This window comes from Nannospalax galili, unplaced genomic scaffold, assembly GCF_000622305.1.
Source record: "Nannospalax galili isolate Female #2095 unplaced genomic scaffold, S.galili_v1.0 scaffold1077, whole genome shotgun sequence".
Classification (NCBI taxonomy): Eukaryota; Metazoa; Chordata; class Mammalia; order Rodentia; family Spalacidae; genus Nannospalax; species Nannospalax galili.
This window is the reverse complement of record NW_008340429.1, coordinates 738,288-746,865: the sequence shown is the minus strand read 5'-3', so window position 1 is coordinate 746,865 and position 8,578 is coordinate 738,288.

Below are 8,578 nucleotides of genomic sequence, written 5' to 3'. Positions count from 1 at the left end.
CTCCCCCCATTGGTCTATCTCCTCACCCGACTTTCCGTGACTGGGGCAGTGTGGAACGGTCTCCAGGAGGCAGCAGGGTTCAGGCTGAGGGGGGATGACAACCATAAAGAAACAGAGTCTTCCAGGCTTCTGGGAACTGCTAATATGAACTTATAGCAATGGTGCCAGCATGCACAAGACCCAATGCAAACTCAGTCAAACAAAAACACAGCATAGAACTGAGGAAATGGGCAGGAGGCCCCAGCCTTAGCCAAGGAACTATAGCCAGTCAATCACTCCTGGGTGAGGGAGAATTTATCTTTAAGAGAATGATGCTAAATAGGCTGAATAGGCTCCAGTGGATGAACTCACACTGAGGGACAACTGGGTACAGAAACTTGACTAGATAGGCCTTAACATGTATGACAGATTGCATGAAATCTGGTGGGTGGGCTATTTTTGTTGTAAAAAAATTCAACAAAACTATACATCAAGAAAAATTATTAGAGATATTTGTAACAATATGCATATTAAAAGCAATTCACAGCTGATTTCAACCTACACCAGATAACTCCCATGTGCAGGACTAGAATTATTAGTTTGAGCTATTAATTTTCATGTGTGCATGTGTGTGTATGCATGTGTTTGTTGGAGTGAACATATGTGTGCAAATGTGCATGCATGTGTGTGCTTATGTAGGCAGAAGCCAGAGGACAACTTTGAGTGTGAGTCTTCAAGCAGCCATCCATCCTGGGAGTGGTTTGTTTGTTTGTTTTATGTTTGTTGAGATAGGATCTCACCAGAAGGCTCTGGCTAGCCTGGAACTCACTATGTAGACCAAGCTGTCTTGTATGCTGGGATTAAAGCCATGTAGCCATGTGTTACCACATCTGGCTCCATCCTTTTTTTTTTTTTAATACAGCAGACTCTCACTGGTCTAGAGCTAACCAATTAGGTTCAGCTGGCTAGACAATGAGCCCCATGGATCCATGGTCTCAGCCTCCCAAGTGCTGGAACTACAAGCCCAGCTTTTGCATGGGTGCTGAAGATCAAACTCAGGTCATCTTATTTGCATGGCAAACATTTTGCCAACTGAGATTTCTGTTCAACCATGAGCATAACTTTTGCTGTTTTGTTGCACTTCATTATATGACAATAGCTAATCTATATGTGCTTTGTTTTGCTATGCAAGTTAACTACAGACATTATGATTTATGATCCCTAAATATCTAAACATTTCTTACAAGCAGAGACATTCCTTCATATAACCTCAATACCATTGTCACACTCAGGAAATTTAATATGAATGAAATACCATTATCTAATACATTTCATACTATAAAGTCACCAACTGACCTAATCATGTTCTCATATCCAGGATACAACCAAGGATTGTACACTGCTTTCTAAAATTTTTATTTACTTGTTTTATGTATATGAGCCTGCACGTGTGTAAGTGCATCTGTGTTATGCAATGTCTGAGGAAGACAGAAGAAGGAGTCGGATCCCCTAGAACTGGAGTTTCGGTTTGAAACTGTTAGCTGCCATGTGGGTACTTGGATTCCAACCCAGCTCCTCTGCAAGAACAACCAATGCTCTTAACCACTGAGCTATCCCTCTAGCCCCTGTACATTTCTTTTAGTTATGTTTCTTAGGCTTCCTTTATTTTTATTATTTTCTATGTATGATTGTTTTGCTTGCATGTATACTTTGCTTGTGGAGATCAGAAGAGGATGTTGCAGCCCTTGGAACTAGAGTTAGCCACCATGTGGGTTCTGGAACCAAACTCAGGTCCTCTGCAAGAACAGTCAGTGTTCTTAACGGCTGAGCCATTTCTTCAGCCACCTTTGGCTTCCTTTAAACTAGAACCGTTTAGAAAAGGTATTATTATGACACTAATTTTTTAATGACCATGACATCTTTTACACGACATTGGCATCTTTAAAAGAATTGTTTCATCTTATGTCCTTCAATTTGGAATTTTTTTTTCTTTTCAATTAATGTTCAATGTTTTGCCAAAAATTGCCAATAGGTGATGCTCTGGCCTTTTCAGTATATCAGAAAGCAAGTAATGTCATTTTGTCCCATTGTCGATGTAAATTTGGTGGTTTGGTATTATACAATAGGGCCCACAAAATATCTAGGTTAGAAATTTATCTTTTAATTCTTCTTAAAATTAGTTATTGATCTTTGAAGAGAACTTTTGAAGCTGTGTAATATGCTAAAACAATTTTATTAAACTGTGTTCACCAACTTCCATGGATGATGCTTGCCTGCCTTGAACTTTGACATGTTTGAAATATGTACATATAAATATACATATGTACAAAATCTGTGGTACTTAATATGTTGATCCACTAATGTAGATTGTTTCATTTCTTCTTCCATTTCATATTTATATTTCCCTTTTCCCAAAGCAAGAATCCTTGGTTTCCAATATAATTGGAAACCAACAATATAATTCTTTGTTATATGTCTTAAAATTTACATAAAAGAACTTTGGGATATTTATTTATTACTTTTATTTTATGTGTATGAGTATTTTGCCTGCATGTATGTAAGTGAACTCATGTTGTGCGTGCCCACAGAGCCCAGAAAATGGTATCCCGATCCCCTGAAACTGGAGTTATGGATGGTTATTAGCTGCCATGTGAGTTCTGGGATTTGAACCCAGGTCCTCTGGCAAGTGTTCTTAACCACTGAGTCATCTCTCCAGCCCCCTGAATGCTACTTTTCAATCCACTTAAGTAGGTCCTAAAAATGTAATTAGTGCTGCTGATATAGGGACATAAAGGCACACATTTCCTCATCCCTCATAAGGGTCAAAGCTGACATTCCTATAACAAAAGACAGATTAACAAGTGAAAAATAAAACAAATTTCTTTATACAAAGATTTACATGACATGGGAAGCTTCAGAAATTAAGTCCCAAGATGCAGGGGACTCTGTTTCGATGCTTTGGTTTGTTGAGAAAGGATAGGCATGTGGAAATGTGATTGGATAAAACAGATATGATCGAATGGTAATAAAGAGATAAACCCAGCAAGCCTTGTTCTTATAAAGAAAGCTCACAATGGTACTTCCAAGTTTTATGGCTTGCTTTGAGGAAGAGAATGTCTAGTTTCTGTGACCCACTTTAGAGAAGCAAAATTATCATGTCTATAGTTTGCTTTAGAAGAAAAAGAGGATGGAGACCAGAAGGCAGGAAAACATCAGGAAGACTATCTCTAAGACCTTCTGATCTCCTTTGGTTTAATGTTTTCAGTAAGCCAAAGCACTTTGCTTTGGGATGTTGTTTTATGAGCCTCAGCACTGGATAAAAAACCTGTTTAGTTCTATAAGGTGCTCTGCAATATTCAGTATTTACTGCTCATAAATTTAGTTTAGATTTAAATACAGTCTGACATACATGAAAAATGTGTCATTTGTTTTCATTTATTTACCCCTAAATCATAGATTTAAATGTTCCTGAAATTGCTCAGTTGAGAATTTTGTCACTTTTTTTTTGACAGTCTCCCTAGCCCCAAACCATCTGAAACTCACTATGTAGACAGGCTGACCTTGATCTCACAAAGATCTACCTGCCTCTGCCTCCCAAGTGCTGGGATTAAAGGTGTGAGCCACCACTCCTGGCATGAGAATTTTGTCACTATTTTTAACATCATTCAGAAAAGTATACTAACTAGAATATTTGAGAGTCTTCTCCCATTTATTCTTTCTATTGTATCCATTTTAGTGTTGATATTTATTATCATGGAAATTTAAATAACCATCCTAATATCTGGATTCTCTCTGATTTTCACTTATATATGTATTGCTTAAGCCTGAACAAAAACCCGGTTTAGGAACAGATATATTTTAAAATATTGAGGTTTTAAACCTTACTACTATTTTAAAATTATATTCTTCTATTGTGCTCTTTCATGTATTTGAGGTTTTGCAGGTTTCTTCCACTGTGGCAGGAATAGGATGTTTTGGGGACATTTCTTTGGCAGCTGAATTTTTTGCAACTGCTCTTGAGCTCCCATCTGTTGCTTTATATGACAATGCTCTTATTGTTTAACATGTGCATGTGTGTATGTTTCCTTCTCCCACAGTAATATAAGAAGCCACACTGTAAGCCAGTACCATAATAGACCAAACTTCTATTACACCCTTATTTTAAACTGTTGAATTTCATGCTCCTATTCATGTGTTGCCTTTCTGTGGGTAATACAGACTATACAGGTGGCTTTCCATGAAATATGAAAGCACTGAAAACTTCCCAATTTAATAAAATCAAGACTGAAGAGACCGTTCTTCCCTTTATTACACTCCAAGAAATTTTCCCATTTCATAATTGAAGACAATTCAATTACTTCTAAGTTCAGTGTGTAAGTCTTGATTCAAGTTAGTATTTTTGACAACAAACTTTCCCATAGTTTATATAATAGTCTCAAAAGAAAATGAAAAAAACACTGGTTTTCCTCCTAGAATTTCTACTACTTTTTAGTCACTTTCCAAATAAAATCACAGTTTTGATCATTCATAAACTGAGATCAGAGCAGAAAACTCAGTCTGAATGTATTTGGTTAAGAAAATGGTTTCATTTAGCATTTTTTTCTTTTAACGTTTTAGTAAATATTTCTTAATTACTGTCAGAGATTTAAAAATACCTGTTTGATAACAAGATAGACTGCAAAATGCTTGATGACATTTAAACATTAAACTTGTGAATTATTTTCTTAGGTAGAAGTAAGAGGTCATTCTGGAAATTCTCCATTCTTTTATACCACCTCATGTCTTTGGATAATAAGAGAAGATCTCCCAAAAGGTCACCTACCGAGGAATAAAATACCCCAAACTCTCCAATTTGTGTTTTCAGAGTTCAGGGTCTCAATTCAAAGTGCATTTTCCTCATCTACTAACATTTTCCTTATCAACCACCAGGTGGCAGATGGATCCACTTTTCAAAGCACGCCCCCGACCCCGCCCTACCGGAAGCTGGCATATAAAGAACTCTTCCCTGGCCACGCCTAGAGTTCAGCACCCTGGACGCGGACAGCGACACCACCCAGTTTGGTCCCATGACTCGCTGCAGAGATTCTCACCCGACAAAGGAAATGGCCAATCTCAACTGCTTCTAAGGGCCGCGTGACCGACTAATTTACAATGACAACTGCAGAGGGGGGAATAGGAATCCTTTGATTTGGGACATTCAGATTGGCAGAGAGAACAACTAAGTTAAATAATATCTCATATTGCAAAATTTCGTCATGTTTTTCTTTTCTTTCTCCCTCATTACCGCTGGGATATAGGTGACTTATAAATGCTATCTTCTTGTTGGCAAACGTAACATTACCCAGCCTCCGCATGTTGGTTTATTCCGACAAAATGCGTCAGCCTGCAAAGGCGGTACAAAGTCTGCGAGAGTGATGGCGGCCAGTGTTTCGTCTTGTGCTAGCCTGCCTGCCTGTCAGCTTTTTAGAACCTAGCGTGGGGACGGACTGCTTTTTCTCGTTTTCCAATTAATTAATTTTGAAAACACAAACAGGAGCTGTTTTTTGTTCTCATGAAATCACTGCCTTAGTCAGAGACACTAACCTGAAGTGTGGTCTACAAGTGAGTTTAGCTGTCGTTTTTCCCGTTGCCTAGCAACTAATTAGACAAAAAGAGCACGTTTGGGGACTTTGAATCGCTATTTAGAATTGCAGAATCCCAACAGTAAATGAATATGGGTCCAGGATAGCATATAACCTGGAACTAAGATTTTGAATAAGAATATAATTAAAACCTCGGTACTAAGGGACTAGGTGGAGCTAAAGACTAGCAGTGACTATTCAGATAGGCAAACGAGCGAAAGTAAGCCGAATTTTAGTTGCGATTTGTCTATCTGTATAAAACGGATTTCTTTCTCTTTCCCAGTTTTGGCTGTACTTATTCAGATCTTTAACCAGCAGAGGGCGAGTTAACTGCAGTTTTCGCCATGCAGACACACTCCTTCCTCCCTCCCCCTCACCACCCCCCCAGGGAAATTAACACCAACCTCTTCAAATATAGACCAAGCCGAGGAAGGTGCAGTGGCAGGAAAACAGCGCACAGGACTTGGCTGAGTGCCCGCCCTTGTCCCCCTTGGATACGTGACTGCGCTGTGTTCCTAACAACATTAAATCTTGCCCCAGGTTGCAGACAGATTGCAGTGGTTGCTGCAGGAGGGGACTGGGAGGAAAAGCAACCCCATCCTTACAAGCGGTAGATATTTGGAGTTACTAGCTTCAAAGAATTGAAAGGGCCAGAGACAGCCCAGTAAAAGGACGAGCATAAACTATGACGATACAAAAAGTGAACGAAGCATTTTACTTCTTAGGGCCAGTAGCTGTGTTGGAACAATAACCAAAAAGAGCTCTGCTCTGACTTTGTCAGTCTAGGAACAAAAACGGGGGAAAGGGAGGAGGTTAGGGCAAAGACTGAGAGTTCTGACTGAGCAATCTTTAAAAAAGAACAAGCAAAAGCAAGCCAGCTTAAGGAGATAGAATGAAAGGAAGCCTGCCAGAATGAGGGCAGAGCAATAAAGCATGCGGTATAAACTTAATTTATTGTTGGGCAGAGTCCTCCTCATTTTTGTTGGTCATACCTCCTGCTCCAGAGTAGTGCTTTACCTTGTGGCATAAGATTTCACAGAATCTCTGGGCAGGCATCCAGAAATCCCATTAATTGGACATGCTCTTTCTCCTGTACATATTTGCGCTGTGGCGTTCATCTAACTCGGTTGAAACTAGTAAAATTATTTTTCGTTCTGGAGGCCATTAAACTGAATTTTGTGATTGCATTTTTCTCCCTCAATAATTAAATTTCTGTAAAGCTTGTGCTTAAAGGACAACATTTAATTAATAAATTCAGTTCATAAAAGAGCATGATACTTTCAGGGCTTTTTTCAGTGCTGGAGATTGAACCTAATGCATTATACATGCAAACTAAGAGATGTATTCTCTACTACTGGGCTAAATCCCCAGCCCAGTACTTCGTTAAAGCTGGTATTAAGGAAGACAAAAGTGAGTTATCTTAACAGTATAGACCTGTGGCTTTCAGAAAGCAGGATTTCACTCAAAGTTTTGTGACTAATTTCACACATAAATTGCACATTGTTAAGATTGTATAGCACACCTGTGTTTCTGTAGAATTCCTTCTGTAGAATTCCTTCTGTGGAGGAGTACTTGTAAATTTTCTTGGACTATATCAAACTTCATGTTACACCAAAACAAATAAATATTTGAAATGGTCTAAAAAAATCTCTCCCCAGAGTTCACAACTATCTTTTAAAAACCTAAGTACTAGGTCAGTGCACAAACACTTGATGAAGGAGACTATTCAAATAGAATCAATATCATTAATCATCTGAGAAAAATTTAAGTCATATGAAATATCTTTACTCCCTTAAAAGATGGTTAAATAAAAGAAACTTTCAAGTATTGTAAAAGCTAGACCAACTACAGCTGTCACACATTGCTGGTGGAGTGTGCCAACTGTTACAATCACTCTGGAAAACTAACAAAATTAAAGTTCAAAATAAGCATACTCTATGACTCAGTAGTTGCACTTATAGGTCTATATGTAATAAAATAGCTATGAATGTACACAAAAATACATGGACAAGAATGTTCATCATAACACAAATCTGGAAGCAACCAAACATACTAAAGAACAGAAAGGATAAACCATATAAGAAATACATACAGGAATACAATATGACTAAATCTCACATATGTAAAAGATCAGAGTCAAAAGAAAACATCATTAATATTAGGCTGATAAAAAGTGAGTATAGTAGTTACTTTAGTGAGCTAAAGACTGGAAAGGCATAATAGAGAAGCTTCAGTAATTTAATAATATTCTATTTCTTCTCCTGAGAGGTATTCACCTGAATATGTTTACTTGGTAAAAAATTTATTAAGCTGTTACTATGATAGGTTCATGTTATTTATGTATGCTAAACTACAACAAAACTATACTTTTAAAATGATATGACACATCATGTCAGACTCATGTTTAAAACCATCCAATCAATATCTTCACAGTGCATTGACAGTAAAAATGAGTTCCTTAATATTACCTTTAAAGCCCTATATAAATTAATCTTATTTAAATTTCCAATCTTTTTTTATAGTGTGTTTTTAGTATGGTGATTTAAAGAATTGTTTATCCAGCTCTTTATTTTTTTTAAGTGTTTCATTACAACAGCATTAACCTATTCAATAACATTTTTCTGAGCTAGGGTACATCTCTTTCAAAATTGGCTATACATTTTTAGGTTTACAGATGAATTATTACGCTTATACAATCTTTTACTCATTATAAAGTCTATAAGACATAAAATTAAATGAGGTTTTAACGTTTAAAAAAGATCTCCATCGTCAGATAGACAGCCTTCCTCTCCCACTAGAGCCTCAATACTCTGCCATAGCTGCCACTGTCCACTGTGCTGTCAGAACCCCCATCGATTCCCCCATATCTGCCCTTCTGGTAAATCTAGTCATCCAGAGGTCGCTGATCCAGGAGGATCAGCTGTTCCTCATCTACGGCAATCTATTGTCAGTATTCCTTTGGATAGAATTGGGGTCTG